Source organism: Euprymna scolopes, chromosome 44 (assembly GCF_053919585.1).
Source record: "Euprymna scolopes isolate OS-2025 chromosome 44, ASM5391958v1, whole genome shotgun sequence".
Lineage (NCBI taxonomy): Eukaryota > Metazoa > Mollusca > Cephalopoda > Sepiida > Sepiolidae > Euprymna > Euprymna scolopes.
In genome coordinates this window covers 42,993,558-43,011,357 of record NC_136525.1, presented here as the reverse complement: position 1 = coordinate 43,011,357, position 17,800 = coordinate 42,993,558, and the positions used below count along the sequence as shown (strand labels likewise).

At 30.9% G+C, this 17,800-nt stretch overlaps 1 protein-coding gene across 4 annotated transcripts in view; it reads left to right on the top strand.

Moving 5' to 3' along the window:
• The first annotated feature begins 2,724 nt into the window (after positions 1–2,724).
• LOC145268816 (uncharacterized) overlaps positions 2,725–17,800 on the top strand; it is a 121,657-nt gene continuing 106,581 nt past the window's right edge. Inside the window, exons 1-2 of one of the 4 annotated variants that reach the window (XM_080124455.1) lie at positions 9,679–9,868; positions 9,899–9,944. The gene's annotated coding sequence lies outside the window, so the exon portion shown is untranslated. Of the gene's footprint in view, positions 3,059–9,678; positions 9,869–9,898; positions 9,945–17,800 lie in introns of those variants that run through there. The other 3 variants (XM_080124448.1, XM_080124449.1, XM_080124453.1) reach the window with 3 other exon arrangements.

Sequence of the window (17,800 nt, the reverse complement as noted above, 5' to 3'; positions counted from 1 at the left end):
ATTGTTCTTCCGTATTTCTATTGTGAAGAAGCGATTTATTGTAATAAAATAGAAGAAACCGACATTATTGAAAAGTTGTTTAGGCCTCTTGATTTCTTGGAAAACATAGGGCCAAAAAGACGCTCCTCCAACTGTCCTGGTTCTGGCTAGTCCTACTCCTCTTCTCTTCAGTTGTCATCCCGGCAGAGCCCTCTCAGCCTCAATGCTTCTTTTCCATATCTGCCTCCAGCGACCAATTTTAGGCTTGCTTGGTGATGTTGGATGCAGGCTTCCGCAAGGAAGTGTGGCTGATCCAGTTAAAATTAATAAAATTATACAGATAAAAATAACACAATTAGTTTTTATCTATTTATTTATTTATAAGTGGTTTTATTCACTTTAAAACGTTTAATCGGTTCGAAAATCATAGTGTTTATCGATATATGTGAATGACATACAATGGCGGACTGACTGCTTAATACGTGAAGTTTAGGAAAATGAGTTAAAACTAAAAAAATTATATCAAATACTATTAGAAACCCAGCCAGTATATGTCATAGTAACATATATATATATATATATATATATATATATATATATATATATATATATATATATATATATATATATATATATGTTTGAATGCATTATCTAATTTAATTTAAACTATTAAAAAAAAAATCCAATACGTTTATAAAATATTACAAAAAATGATTGTCCAAAATAGTTTCAAAATTAAAAAAAAAAACATTAAATAAAATTTCCAATTATATAATAGAAAAAACAAAAACTAAACAGCTTAATTTCATTCGTTAGCAATTCAACATATTGTTTATCCTACCCCTAAATAGGGATTTCTTAATCTTTTTTTTTTTTTCAAACATGGCAGACATGATTAAGAGGGTGCATCAACATCATCATCAACAACAATTACCACTACTATTACTACTCCTACTGCTACTACTTCTACTACTCTAATCGAGACCAAATCCTATTAATACTACTGCTTATAATAATAAAGTCGAAACCAAGAAACCCTAATACTACTATTAATAAAGTAATATTACTATCACTTTTAATAATAATAATAATAATAATAATAATAATAATAATAATAATAATTAACTACTACTGCTCCTACTAATAGTAATAATTAATTACTACTATTGATAAAAATTATAATCTACTTCTACAACTTCTACTACTACTACTACTACTACTACTAATTAACTACAAGGCAATGTGGAAATTTAACTGATTGTTCTAATAAGGGAAGTAATTATTTTACTGGAGCAATTGAAAAAAAAATCACCTTTTCTTACAATTTCTCGAGAGTTTTGTGTAATAGAAATACAATATAATCGCATTTTACATTTTTCTTGTTATTAATGTTATAAATCTTTGTTACGTTAAATAACTTCGCTTAAGCAACGTTGAGCCTGGCCAGTGCCGCAACTGCCGCATTCGCATTGACGCATTGCCAATAAAAATAATAATTAACTACTACTACTACTACTACTACTACTACTATCTTTTGGTCAAGATCAAAGTGTAGTATCTGTTCTCCAGATGCTGCACTTCCATTTCTTGTTCTCTTTCGGTGGAGGAGAAATCCTTCACGACTGAGACAATTTTTATTTTTGTACCTTTTCTCCACGTTAAAAAAACGACCCTGGTGTCTAACTCTGTCCTGTGGGGGGGGGGCATAGTAAATATCTACTACTACTATGGCCTTTTGGTCAAGATCAAAGTGTAGTATCTGTTCTTCAGATTGCTGAATGCATTGCTGCATTGCTGCACTTCCATTTCTTGTTCTCTTTCGATAAAGGAGCAGTCTTCACGACAGACAATTTTTTTATTTTTGTACCTTTTCTCCACGTTAAAAAACGACCCTGGTGTCTAACTCTGTCCCGTGGAGAGGCACTGTAAATAGGTACTACTACTGCTACTACTACTACTACTACTACTACTACTACTACTGCTGCTAATAATAATAATAATAATAATAATAGTTAACTACTAATAATTATAATAATTTACTACTAATAATAATAATAATAGCCAACTAAAGTAGTATCAATTATAATAATCAACTATTATTATTACTACTAGTAATAATACTACTAGTTAGCTACTACTAATAATAATACTATTACTACTAATAACAATAACTATAGTTAAGTACTACTGATTATAATAACTACTACTACTACTACTACTAATAATAATAATAATAATAGTAATAATAATAATAATAATAATAATAATAATAATAATAATAATAATAATAATAATAATTAACTACTACTAATTATAATAATAATTGGTACTAGTGCAGGCAGCGCACTTATTGATCCGTGCTGAAATCATAACGTTATTATTTAAAAAGCCATTCTTAACATGGGGAGGGTGTTTTGTACCTGCTATACTTTAACCTTACAATTAAATAATAAAAAAAAAAACAGATCATAAGACTTGGAAATACGATTTTAAAAATAGCGCGGATCAGTAAGTGCACTAGCACCTAATAATTAACTACTATTGCTAGTACTAGTATTACTACACTAGCCTGGCTCCTGGCTTGAATACGTTTTAAACGCTGGTCGCGTCCTTGGAAATGTTTTTTTTTTTACCTAAGTTTTTCTTTTTAACCGCTTTTTTTAATTTTTTTTTTTTTACTGTTTATTTTGTTCTTTGTTTTTTTTTATTAACAAATTATTTATTTACTACGTAATTAAAACGAGTAAACAACATAAAAGAACACTAAAGATGCAAAAATCGAAAACATTAAGGGAGGTGAAGAAAGGGGAAATTTTCGCTTGTTGCCGAGCCCAACCGAACTTCTCCGAGTGGCAACGCATGACCTTCAACCACCATTAAATTGTAAGCTTCCTGCCGAAAAGACAAAATTTATAGAAAATAAATAAATAAAAAATCTTACAAATTGTTTCCACGCGTTAAAAGCAAGGAACACTCTGCGGAGAATCTTATTGTAATGCGTTTTCTATAAATTATGGCATATTTTTTAGTAACAGCTAACAATACAAAAAGGTGTAAAAAAAAGTAAATGTTACCAAAGGTAAGATTAGTCACTCTTCTACATACCTCAATAACTTTTATTTTAATTTAATTCATTTTAATACTTTTATTTACAGTGAAATAAAAGTAATGTTAAGTCTGTGTTAGGACTAAAAAAAAAAAAAAAAAAAAAAAAATGACGGGCTCTTACGATCATGTGGAGTTTCAATAATCGAAAAAAAAAAATCGAAAATTAAACAAAATACTATTGGAAGCACATTCAATGGTACCACTCCTGCAAAAATGTAATGTTCTATATTTTGTTTAATTTTCGATTTTTGAGCGATTATTGAGAGCCGAGGTGACTGTAAGGCGAACGCCATTTTCTTGTGTGTGTGTGTGGGGGGGGTCTAATTGAACAGAACCTAAAAGTACTTTTGTTTCGAAATAATAATAAAAAGAAACGTTTTAAAAATAAGTTTAAATACACAAAACAAAATCATACCGAACGCAGACAAATTTAATTATTTGCCGATCTTTATATTTTTAACGTGCCGGAATTGTTTAAACGTTCGTTTTTATTATATTTTAGGATTTTTATTTTTGATGTTCGCGCGTAGCTTATCGTCACAATAAAAACAAAATGTCTGACCGCTCCAGCCAGATCTTCCTTCGGTTAAGTTCATGCTAAAATAATAGTAATACCACTACTCCTATACGAATATGCCCCACCCTCGAGCCTTCAATCGTTCAAGTTTAGTGAGATGAAACCGTTACTTCACTCGCCATGTCTGAGTGTGTCGAAAATATGTTTTTAAAGATATAGTTTTTAGTCCGTTAAAAACGGGTCTAAGTTACAAACTTTGACTTACAACGAGTGCTTTATGCCAAATTGATGGGTGAATATTTCTAATTTATAATTATAATTTACTAGCGGGACCTGTGGAAATTCCACAGGGGACTCATTCATATGTAATATATTGATGTTGGCATTCTGTGTTCAGCGTAAATGAAGACGCTCTGATATTATTGTACCTATTTACAATGCCTCCCCACTGGACAGAGTTAGACACCAGGGTCGTTTTTTGTTTGTAGCTCTTTTGTTAAAACTGCAAAAGTATTTATTTAAGCTAGCACGAACGCCCGGCAAAGCCCGGTCGAAAAGTACGCTTAAATATGATATTTTAGTTCTTGCAAATTTCGTATATATTATTATAGAGTTAACGTTCTATCAATTTTTACGTTATAAAGTTGCGATTTACAAAAATAAAATCCACATGGCTTGGGTGCATTAGCTTGAATCAAAATCGAAATAAAAACTAATGAAACGACCCGGATGTAAGCGTGATTCAAAACAACACACACGACGCTATCGTATTAATATATAGATCCTCATTTTTTTTTTTTTTTTTTTTTTACTTTATTTTCTTTCCACCTAGGTATTCACCGTTAAATTGACAACATACGAAAATTTTCGGGTATGCTGACAACGGATACGATATTCAAATTTGGCGCAAACAAGTAGTTTTCTGGAGTTACAAAACACCCCCCTCCTTCTCATGTTAGGAATGACGAACGCCATTGACGTTTACTAAGTAATACATTTGGGAAAAATGTCTTAATATTCAGAAAACGACTTGTCTGCGCCATATTTAAATGTGATATTCCATAAAATGTTTTAAAGTGGGGGTTCACTTTACTATATAAACAAGAACATAAAATGGTCACTCATTTCCTGACCAGAAAACGTTTTGGATCGCCTAATTCTTAACCACAAAGCGTAGGAAAGACCAAGTAACCATTAAAAAAAAAAAAAAAAATGAAAGGTTATTTTTCGTGTTATCAGCTCGAACTTAGGTTTAGTGTTAGGTTCAATCGCACCTGGAAATTAAAAAAGTATATGTCATGCTCAATGCTCAAGAACGCGGTTTTACCATATAAAAATAACATACAAATGATCACCCACTTCCTGACCAGAAAGCAATTTCAATTACCAAACGTGGGTCACAACGTGTAGCCATTAAAAACGATGTTTTCGTATTGCTAACCCGAACTTACGGTTGATGCGTTTATTATTATTATTATTATTATTATTATTATTATTATTATTATTATTATAATTAATTTTTTTATTTACTATTTTTCTTAAAAATACAAGTGATGAAGATTTTGCCGAAAAAAAATTTCAAGAAAAAAATATATATATAGATAGATTTTTAAGTGTTACTGAAATTAAATACCATGAGTAAAAAACATAAAATAAAACAAATATTTAACACCATCATAACACACACACACACACACACACACACACACACACACACACACAATAAGATAAATAAATAAATAAATAAATAAACAAAACAAAAAATACAATATCCGTTGTTGTTTTCATGTTGTAGTTTTCGTTTTCTATTTTCGGAACCCGAGTTCAATTTTGTCGTTTCCCTATTTAGCTACCGTCATATAACTGGTTAGTAAGTGCACTGAGTGGCTATCGGAAATATACCGAGACCTAATCAGTAGCCATAGGGGCTGATCTATATAAGCACCGCATAAGGCATGAATTTAAAAATAAAAAGAAATCAAGATGATGCTTATATAAACATTAAAATAAACCAATATTGACAGCCATGGGGTGGGGGGTGATCTTCATAAGGACCTTAAATAAAACTGCGTGTTTTTATATAATGAATAACGTGATAAATCGTAAGTTATTGAGTCAAAAAATATGTCAAACAAATTTACTTTTTAAACACTGTTTATTTTGAATATTTTCGAAGGTTAATGCAATTTAATATTGAAAACCATCATTGGAAATTTTTTTTTTTTTTTTACACAGTGGTCACCACTTATCAAGGCCTGGAAGCCACTCAGGGATAAGGGTTATTGCAAGTACATTACGTTAGCGTGGAGATTTGATGAAGTGTTTACTTAAGGGGGCGGTTCATTAGGAATTTGTTAACGTTGGACTTGAAGACATCCAAGTTGTAGCCAGGTGGGAAGCAGGCAGACGGAACAGAGTTCCACAGGCGTGCAGTTCTAAGAAAGAAGCTTTGTTCATAGGAAGTGCTATTGTAGGTGTATTAGAATTTTTGTGGGAATTTTTGACACCCCTAATACGAAACTGCGAATAAAATATTAAAAAAAAAAAAAACTCGTAATTTCTCCTTTAAAAGTGGGTTGTTGATTTTCTTTATGGATTATACTTCCAAAATAAACTATTTCATTTGTATAAAAAGTAATAGAAATTTTTTATTTTTTTATTTTTTAAAAAACAAAACTAATGAAATTAATTGAATTTTACGAGTTCAGTATTTTTCAATTTTTAAACTTTAAAAATCTATCAATTTTTTTCTATTGATTCTATTTTTACGATATTTTCAGGGTCAATGTGAAATTTTATGCGCTTTCCAATAAACCGAATATAATATTTTAGAAAAACGTTTTTTCCTTTTTTTTTTAATTCACGCCCCCCCTTATTTTGAAATGTCTATTAAAAAGTAAATAATTAATTTATTTACCAAAGTTTTATATATCACAAATTGAAGATAATAGATCAATAAATAATATATTCTAATTTAAAAAAAAAAAAAAAAAAAGTTTTTTGGAAATTTACCTGTTTAAAACCTTCTTTTAAAAAAAAAAGAAAAACACGTTGTTTGTATTTTTTTTTAATGAAACCTTAGCCCTTGTTCCTTAATCGAAAAAAAAAATTAGGGCTTGAATTACATTTTGCGAGTAGTTATAAGCTTAGAAAGACAGGGGGTCGAATTAATTCACACACACCATTTTGAAATGTCCATTAAAAAGTAAATAATTAATTTACTCACAAAAGTGTAATATATCACAAATTGAAGATAAAAGATCAATAAATAATATATTCAAATTTAAAACAAACAAAAAGAATAGTTCTTTTAGAAATTTACCAGTAAAGTCCGAAGTTTAAAACCTTTTTTTTTTTTAATCATGTTTTTTTTTTTTTGCCTTTTTTAATAAGACCTTGGTCCTTGCTCCTTTAATTGAAAAAAAAAGAATTAGAGTTTGAATTACATTTTTCGAGTAGTTATAAGCTTGGAAAGACAGTGGGTCGAATTATTCAATATTTTTCACGAAGTTTCTGACACACCTAGACCAGCACAACACTGCAGTGTCTCAAAAAATTAATGTCTGAAACATGTCATGAATTTAAAAATATTGGCCGCCATGGGGGCTAATCTACAAAAATACCGTAAATATGAGAGTTTATTTTATGTTTTGTTTTTATAAATAACGGGTGCAACTTAGAGAAGTAGGTCCCGCAGACGAGCCTCGTTCTGAAAAATCTGAACAGTTAGGTCACGTGACATGTGACACCGGTGTTTCTACCATTATTGACCGTTTTTACGTTGACTTATCTTTTCTTTTGTTGCATTTATTTATGTTTCAGTTGTTCGTTATGTTTAGTAATAAATGTTCGAAATTTCATTGAATTTTGTCTTTCTTTAATTCTTTGAATTGTTTATTTATTTTTTTACTTTTAGCTTAGATTGCTTTTATATTTCACCATTTCGTTACTTCTCCGTATTAAAAACCGACCTTGTGTCTAACTCTGCCCTCGTGAGGAGGCAAGTAAATAGGAAGTAATGCCGATTGAAAAACGTTTTTCGACCTCAAATAAAAGCATTACAATACATTTAAACCCTGAAGCTTGTGTTTCAAACTTAAGAAAGAAAGAAAGAAAGAAAGAAAAGCGCTTTAAAATAGTAAAAACACTAAAGCGTCTTTCGTTTTGTTGTCTTTTTTTTTTTTTTTTTTTGAAGGGGGGTTTGAGGCACCCCTCTTATCCCAAAGAACCAGCTATGTAAACACTTTACAATATTTTTCAATAATTGTTTACAAACATTTTTTACTTGCAATCAATTTTTATTTAAAATTACGAAATTATTTTCTAAAATATTTTGTTTATATATGTTTACATTTTGTTTTTAAGTAAAATTAAAAAAATAATTTTAAAAAACATTGTTTTTATCCATCTTCATTAAAAAAAAGGTTACTTTCCGGTAACTTCCCGCTTGTTAACCTAAATTGTCTGAATGTCAGAACGAGGCTCGTCTGCAGGAGGACCTATTTATCTAAGCTACACAAAATAACGAATAATGTAATAATTCTTAAAATATTTAGTTAAAATAATACATTAAACAATTTATGGCGTTCAGTTAGAATTAACCCCATTTTTAAAAATACCTAGTTGCAGAAAAATCTTTGATACATCAAACCGTCACAGAACGAAGATATATTCACAAAATCACGTAAATGTAAATTGATATATATATATATATATATATATATATATATATATATATATATATATATATATATATATATATTTGTTTTTATATGAACATTAATATGTCGCTACATATTCATGAGCATGCTTCTGTCGGCCTCTAGATACTGGTAACTAGCTGACCGAAACACACTCATGAATGTGTATCGACATATTAATGCTTGGGTTTGTATTACTGTACACATAGATTCGAAAAAGTTGTCAAAAAAACAAATATATAACAAATAAATGTTATCAAAGTTACTTTTCTACTTAACTGGATATGTTTTTATTCAATGTAACAGGTTTATTCAGCTCGAAAAACATAGTGTTTACCGATGTATTCGAAAATTCAAGATGGCGCCTCACTCCACTTTAACACGGTAAGTTTGGGAAAAGGTGTTATACATAAAAAACTAGGCAAAATACTATTAAAAACCCGCCGAATATATATCAACCTATGTCACGATAACATATATTGAGCGAGTTTTTAACAGTATTTTATCCAGTTTTTTTATTTATAACACCTTTTCCCAAACTTACCGTGTTAAAGAGAGAGTCAGACGCCATCTTGAATTTTCCAATACATCGGTAAACACTGTATGGTTTTGGAGCTGAATAAACTTGTTACATTGAATAAAAACACGAAAAATATATCCAGTTTGGTAGAAAAGTAACTTATCTTGCCTTTGATAACATTTATTTGTTCTATATTTGTTTTTTTACAACTTTTTCGAATCTATGTGTACAGTAATACAAACCCTAATGCTTTTATATAAAAACAAATAAGAAGTTTATCTTGCCGTGCGGTATTGGTTACTTTGCCCCTGTAAAGTATTAATGTGGAATTATATGGGGAGGGGGAACTTTTTTTTTTTTTTTTTAGCGATTTTAATAATTCTCGGTAGTTTGAATTTGAGTTTCCTCCCCTTATTCATTAACCATGTCGGATCAAAATATGTTTCGCTTCGTAATAAAATTTGATTTTATTAATTTAAATAAAAAAGGCCACTTGATCAATTTACGTGTTTTTTTTTTTTGTTTGTTTTGTTTTGTTTTTGAATATATCTTCGTTCCGTGACGTATACGCATATTATAACGTTTTTCTTTTCTTGTCTTTTTATGTTTAATTCTAAATAAGAACCTTTGTTTTTTAAACACAGTTTAGATTATGAATATTTTGGAAGGTTAGTATTATTAGTTTAGTAAATTTATATTAGAACCTTGGTTAGAAAATTCACAATGCCTTGTGGGTTTCTGTGGAAGTGAAGGGGGGCGCAAGCTCGAACCTGATTGGCTCCAAATGTGAATTAATTTGCATACAGGGGGCGTGTCGACGCATGCGTGGTAAATTGAACCGTACTTCACGTTGTTCTACGTGATTTAGTAACGGAAGCAGAACCTGCAGCTCTCCTGTTCTATCAGTTTTTCCGTAAAAAGGAAGAAAGTTTTAAAAAATGTATTTATAAAAGGGTTTTTAAACCCTTTTCATACTTGCATATATACACAGACACACACGTATATATATACTGTGTTTATATACATATGTATATATATATATATATATATATATATATATATATATATATATATTATATACGCATACATCTAGTAGACCGCGCGCTTCCTAAAATAGAACGTAAGTATGGATAACGCACATGTGCTAGGTTCACCTTTATTATCTACTTATATGAAATAATCATTGTTGATGTTTTTAATAAGGTGTTTATTTTAAACGTCACCATTTATCTCCCCTGTTTTTTTTTTTTTTAATTATACAATGACACTTGATTGTGTGTGCGTAAGCACAAGTAGACTTGTTTGATGTTGTTAACGTTGGTGACCTTTTAAACCAATGCTTTTCAGGTGAAAACATTACGTACTTACCTGTCATGGCGAAATTAGTAAAAATTTCAAAAATAACAATAAATAATCCAGATGTGCTAGAAGTGTTATATGTATATATTATATAATTTTTTAAAATATCCACTGACACGTGTTTCGTCGTCTACGACTCACAGAGTGGCTGAAAATCAACCACAATTACTTCCCCTTAAAGGACATAGCGTTATTTACAGATGGCGAATCCTCAATTTAAAGTGTTATCTCCCTTGTCTGTCATACTGAATTGGGTGCACAACTCTTCCACATTAATGCTTACTGCAAAAAACTCGATAATTTTATTTTTATTTGTAATTATTTTTCAACTAGATAATTGTTCGTAATTTTGAGAATTTACACTTCAATGTAGAACGTAAGTACGCAATGATGTTTTCACTTGAAATGGCGTTGGTTTAAAAGACCGCTAATGTAAACAAGGGCCACTTTTTTTAAATTTTATTTTGCACTCTTCCTTGTGGCAGCAGTTAACACTAATTTTCAATGCAGCTTCAGAATAGACCGCATGTTTTTCTTCTTAAAATAAAAATAAAAAACCATGTCCCGTTTTTATGATATTTGATAAAAAAAACAAAAAAACGTCGCTTCTACTCTATCGGGACGAAATTTAAGAACTCGTAATACTGAATTTCACATGAAAACAATGGTATCTACGTATTCCTCGTATTTTTGAGATAATATCTAAAAATTACGAAAATCGATAGGGTAGAAGATTATTTATTAAAGAAAATAATAGAATTTGATGAAAACGATCGCAAGACAGTTCAAAAGCGGGGCAGTTTTCCGTTTCGATTTAAACAAGACGGCGGCAATTTTTCACCTGCTACGATTAAAGTTTTTTTTTCCCCCCTTTTTAATCAGTAATATTCAGGTAATTCCGACGGTATAATTTGGAAGCTACTATTGTAACTTATTAGAATTGACAAAAAAAAATTTTTGAAAAAAAGTTGAAATCATTGTTTTTATATGTGAAAACTCCAGTTATTGATTAGAAAAAATTTAACACCTCGTTTCAGTTTCATATTTATTTTATTTTTTTTTTTTTTTTAATTATGTCGTTTTAAACAAAAACAATATTACCTACTTAATTTTCATGCCGAATGAAAATAATATTATATCCAAAAATTACGATAATTCATAGAGTAAAAGTTTATTTTTAAAGTTAAAAGTGAATTATTCCTACGGAAAATTGGGTAAAAAGAGGGGGGACATAACTTGGGACGAAATTTTTAGATTATAAACATTTCAGCCTTATGGAGATAAACTTTTTTTTTTTTTTTTTTTTACTAAAAACGAAATAACTCGATGAATTTTCGTAATTTTTGGATATATCAGTATTTTCAATATAAAAATTAAGTATATATAATAGTTTTTGCTTAAAACGACATATTTAAAAAATTCGATAACAAGTACCAAATTAAATCTGTAAAATATATTAAGAAAAAGGCTAAAAGAGTGTCATATATTTTCTGTCATATGTCAATTTGATTATTTATTTTAAACTAAAACAGGAAGCCCGGTTTGGCAATCGGAACATTTTCACATCCAGGCTAACACCAGTAGTACGATCGCACTTTAAGTCGGCTATGCTTCTGAATCATCTAAAAACCTGCAAAATTAGAAAGCCATTCTTAACGGAGGACTTTGACTCTTTCTTTTTTAAAGTTTTAGTTATGTCCCTTAGCCAATTACCTTATTTAAGGGCGAAAATGATCGCTGAGCGATTTCGCCGACGAAGTTAGATTAGAATAAAAATACTAGATTCATTTTGTGTGTATTATCCGTCTTTTTCTTTTCTTTTTTTTTTAACCTTACACGTAAGCTTGCTTCCCATATTTTGTCCTTTAGTCCACGCATTCCATGACCGAAGTTTCTGACAAAAGAGAGGAGTATTGCTGTTTTCTGTGTTGAAATATGGTACTTCTACAGTTTATCGCCGAAAATGGAGACGCCATTTTATTTCGGGCATCTGTCTTTAAAATCAGAGGGAGAGGGAGATATCAGTATTTTAAACTATGGCCGAAAGAAAGTTACAAAAAAAAATTATAAATTGTTTTATTAAAATTATATTTTTTTACGCAGACTTTTCAATAAATATCTTTAAAATTATATTTTGATACATTTTTATGCAATAAATGTTTTGTTTTCAAATGGCGCTCGCCCAGTTTAAAACGATTATGAATGTCATTTTCTGTTTTTAATAATATCTATATATATATATATATATATATGTATATAAAGAGAGAGAGAGAGAGAGAGTAAATGACAAAAGGTTATATTCCAAAATTCATGATGTTGACCATCTTATAATTTATTCCTTTAATTCAGTTGACTTATACAATTCTGTACAGTATCTGTTTCGTAGCGCAAAATCAATCACTTAATTATTATATCAATCAGCGAATCTATTATGTCTTTAACTCATAAGAAGAAATAGCAACGATCAATCCGTCAAAACGAATTGAAGTGTGAGTTGACATGATTAAAATCCGAAAATTGGAAGAGAAGCTGCAAATACCTTTTATTTTTCCATTACGCCATATTGAATTTATTTAAATTGAATATATATATATATATATATATATATAAGAGCAAACAGTTAATAAAACATGTTAAAAAAACACTATGAAAAAGAGTTAAAAACATATTTAATCTGAAAAGGAAACACTTGATAAGTGGATAGTCCTTAATCCGCAGAGTTTCGAAGAAATACTTTCCTTCTCATCAGAGGGTGGGAATTAGCAAAATGCGGGATCGGATTTTGCATACAAAAGTATTTGATGAAACTACAAGTAAGTCAAAGATCTTACTTGATAACAAAAAGTGAAGCAGAGGGAATATGGTGAAGAAAAAGGTGATTTCACGTGAATGGATAGTCTGGTGAAAGGTAAATAATCCAATGACGGAAAATCCAAAAATATAACTCCAAGAAAGTTATATATATATATATATATATATATACACACACATTTTATGAAAAACTTCACTTTTCATTAATTAAATCAAAAAATTTCCAATTAAACAATTACGGATATGTTCTCTTTCACTTTCTTTATTCACTTTTTTTTTCATAGTTCTTTCCCTAAGTAATTAATATCTATTTAATATTTTTTTTTTTTTTTTTTTCCTTCTTCGGCCATAGTTAAAAAATACTGATTTCTCCTTCTAATTTTAAGGCAGGTGCCCGAAATAAAATGACGTCTCCATGTTCGGCAATAAACTGTAGAAGTACTAAATATATCCCGTCAACACTTTATTGTTAGCTAATTTTTGATTTTGAAGTAGTATTTTATTTTTAACTCAATACACGGATATGCTTCATGCCTTGTCTGGAGCGATTTCCCAAAGAAAAAAAAAATGTACGTAATGAACTTTTCTGTTATTTTGTTTAGTTTCATTTTAGTTTTAAATATTAAAGTTACATTCGAGAATCCCTAAAGTCTATTATTATAGACCAAGAATGATAACTGGATTCTTTACATAGATTTTTTTTTTTTTAAATATCTAAAATGAAAATCGATTACTTCAACCAACACTTTATTTTTTCCAGAATTTGTATATTGTGTTTTTTTGTATAAAGAATTTTTTTTTTAATTGCATTTTCACCTCAACTAGCAAAAGTACCCGTCGTTGACTGGGTTCAAAAACAGCCTACAGAAAATGGACTCTGATTTATGAAAGTACTAGCGAGGGGTACCCGGCGTTGCCCGGGTGTTTGTAGGTGTGCGTGAAAAAAAACAGGTGCCCTTCAAAAAAAAAAAAAGAAGCTTTTACGATGCGCAGTTGGAAAATAGTAAAGTGTGAAAAAAAAACCCCCAAAAAAACAGGTGCTCATTTTTGATTGACGTGACGGCGATAGGTATTCAGCAGTCAGAATTTTGTGCGGGACAGTTTTTAATGAGGTCAATAAATCGGTTTGTTTGTTTTCAAAAACCCGCTCCCCCGTTTGATATGACGAAGTCGACAAACGTTCACTGGCTCTGGGCCTGTTATTAGTCGAGTTTCGCTTTTTTTTTATACCGAAAACCAAATGTAACGCGTGCCGATGCGGGGGAAATGTGGAATAATTAACGTTTGAAAGTCAATAAAATTAAATAGACAGGCGAGCTCCGTGGGTAACTCTGAGATATTACAATTTATAGATGATATAAAAAGTTTTAAGAAGTTGTGAACCGAGCAAGCGCTTCTCTGAAAGAAGCCTTTTGTGGACATCGAGGAAAAGCGTACATACATACACACATACATTTTCGCTTTTATATATATATAGATTAAGGTACAGTGCCACTTTGATGTAGGAGGCTACTATCAGGGACATAAGTTGCAGGGATACTATGTAGGGAGTTGAGCAGCAAGATGTATGTTCACATTACACTTGAACTTCTGCATGTCAGTACAGTTGACGAAGCAGGAACCCAGAAGGGAATTCCAAAGTCTAGCAGTTTTCGGAAAGAAACTATTGGAGTAGAAGGCTTTCTTCTATCTAGGGATCTCTACTGTGTAGGTGGTGGCTTTGCTGTGTGTCAGGGGTATTTATGTCGAGGGGCTACAAGGGCTTGTAGTTCGTTGGAGCATTCACCATTAAAATAGTTACAAAACAGGCAGAGGGATGCAACATTTCGACAAGTTGAAGCTTAGATGACAGTTCAAGACCTATCAGGTTGGCAACTCTCTTTTGAACCCTGTCTTGGTGTGAGAAACTAGTAGCAGATGCACCAGACCAAATATGACAACAATACTCTATACATGGACGAATGGTGGCCTTATAGATACAGGATACTTTCAGGCATAAATAGCTTTCTAGCACGGTAGAGAGAGCCCACCTTCTTTGGAGTAGTGTTGGCAATGCTCTCGATGTATCTGATATGATTTTTATAAAAATAATGAAAAATATATACACTGCATGTCAAATTATTAACGAGATAACATTTTATTACCAATTTCAGAAACTTACCAGTATTTTCTTATCAAAAGCTTCAAAAACGTTGACAATGCTGAGATGCGCATACTGTGAAACTTTCGTACTTTTCCGCGCAATGTAAACAACTTGCCATCATAATTGCTCAATCCATGGTCAGTATTTGAGGTGTGTCAAATTATTAACAAGGCAGTTTGTTTCATTAATAAAATGGGTCGTAAAGGTGGGTTGAGTAATTCTAAAAAGAGTCTTATTACAGAACATCTGGCAAAAGTTAAAACTACCCTCGAAATATCAAAAATGACAGGAAGGTACCATTAAACTGTGAAGAACTTTGTCAAGTATCCTTTAGAGTTGTTTCATGCAGTTCTCTACTCCAAATTCAACGTGAAGTTGTTAAGGACCCTGGGCATACAAGTCGAGAAGTCTTTGATCAAGCCAGATTAAAGAATGTCTCAAAAAGTACTCCATGTCAAAGTATGTTAAGCCATGACAAAGCCTCTGTTAAAGCAACATCACATACAAAACTGATTGAAATAGGCAGAGGACAACATGAAAACGGATTTTTCCAAAGTTTTGTTCACAGAGGAAGTATGTGTCCCTCTTGATGGCCCAGATGGCTGGAGCAAGGGATGGGTCCTAGATGGACGACATCGTCATCAGCATTTAAGGCGCCAATAAGCTGGTGGTAGGATAATGATTTGGGCTGGGATTATCGGAGGTACTTTAGTTGGCCCATGGAGAGTCCCAGAAGGCGTAAAAATGATGTCAAATGCTTACATAGCTTTTCTAAAGGAGCACTTTGAACCAAGGCTGAAGAAGCAAAGGTTGACGTTCAGAAGAACCGTTATTTTTATGCAGAATAATGCTCCCTCGCATGCAGCAAACTAAAGGAAAGAGTATTTGCAACAACTGGGGTTCTCTGGGCAACGAATGATGGAGTGGCCTGCAAATTCACCAGATTTGAACCCAATTGAGAACCTTTGGAGTATCATGAAGCGATACCTCTATGCAAGGGGATGCCAATTTAAGAGCAAAGATGAGTTGTGGGATGCTCTCCAAGCGGTATCGCTAGGAATAACTGTTGAAGAAATTACAATTTGACTAATTCTGTAGACCAACATCTTTTACAAGTCATTCATAAAAAAGGACCGCATATGCCCTACTAAATTATGTCAACGTAGAAATTTCTATGTAGTTATTGTGTTCTAAGGATTTTTCCTAGTTCATTTAATGTTTGAAAATTATTTCAATAAACAAGTTATGGGTATATTATTTTTTTTCTCAACCTCGTTAATAACTTGACACACTGAAATCAACAGATATTCCTGTCTTCTGCCATAGTTTCGCTAATACTGCTTTAAATACTTTTCTTTTCGGACTGAAGTAGCTGAATAGTATCGAAACCACTTTCTCAAAGTTTCATGGATTTTTATACACTCGTTCCTTAAATGTTAAGAAAAATGTAAACTCTTTAATAATTTGATATGCAGTGTATTTCAGTTTTTTTTTTTCTTTTTTTCGTTTAGCAAGCCTTACTAAAAGCAAGTACTAACCTTAAATCCGAGATACGAAAAATGATTTATTATTAAAGATGTTCTCTAAGTATAATTTTTATTTACGAAACAAATTAGTATAAGTATAAATTTAAAAAAGTATGTCCCGTCAAAAGGTGCGACTTAATGCATGCATTTATATGCAAGAGAGTAAATTCTCTTATCACTTAAGTAAGTATAGCTGCAGCGTTCCCATGCTGCTGCTATAACTGAAAAAAAAACAATAACAAAAATTAACGCCTCTGTGTGTGTGTGTGTGTGTGTGTGTGTGTGTGTGTGTGTGTGTTAGTGATGAGATGATTCCAATGTTCTTCCCGATTCCCATACAATTACCAATCTCTATTTTTTTATGAATCTCTTAATATTTGAGGAGACTTATTATTTTTTGTCTATTGCCGTAAAAACGCATGTTAAATGTGCAGATATTTTCTCAAACGTTGAAATACACTTGTGAGGGGGGGGGGCAGTGATCTTTAGATTTTGGTTTTACTGTTACTTAAATATTTATTATTTATCATTATTATCAGCAGTAGAAGATTTTGCTTTAAACAAAATCAAATAACAAAAAAATCCATAAAAAAAAAATCGTTTTTTGACATAAAAATAGGCACAAAATTTTCCGATTCTGATTAATCAGCCCGACACTAATATATTTATACTCCTATAAATTTGTTATTTTTTGTGTATTGATATTCATATTAAAAACCCTTTTTTCTATTTATTTAAAAAGAAAATACAACTTTGTTATATATGAGTCGTGGAATTGCATTCATTTGCAAAAGATCTAATTGGCATATTTGTTTAACATTCATTTTAAATCATTACTGTGTATTGGTAATAAACATGAAATCTGCATTAATCAAAATATCATATTTAAGCGTATTTTATGACCGGGCAATGCCGGGCGACTTGCTAATATATATATATATATATATATATATATATATATATATATATATATGTGTGTATGTATGAGCGGAGATCAGAGGATTAGGAATGAAGGTGGAGAGTTGTATGTTTTGGTTTCGATTCTAGCTGATCGATTTAGTTTTGATCTCACTACTATATATTTATATTAGGTTCATCGTGATAATCGATAGAGAATTGTCTCTATAATAATAAATA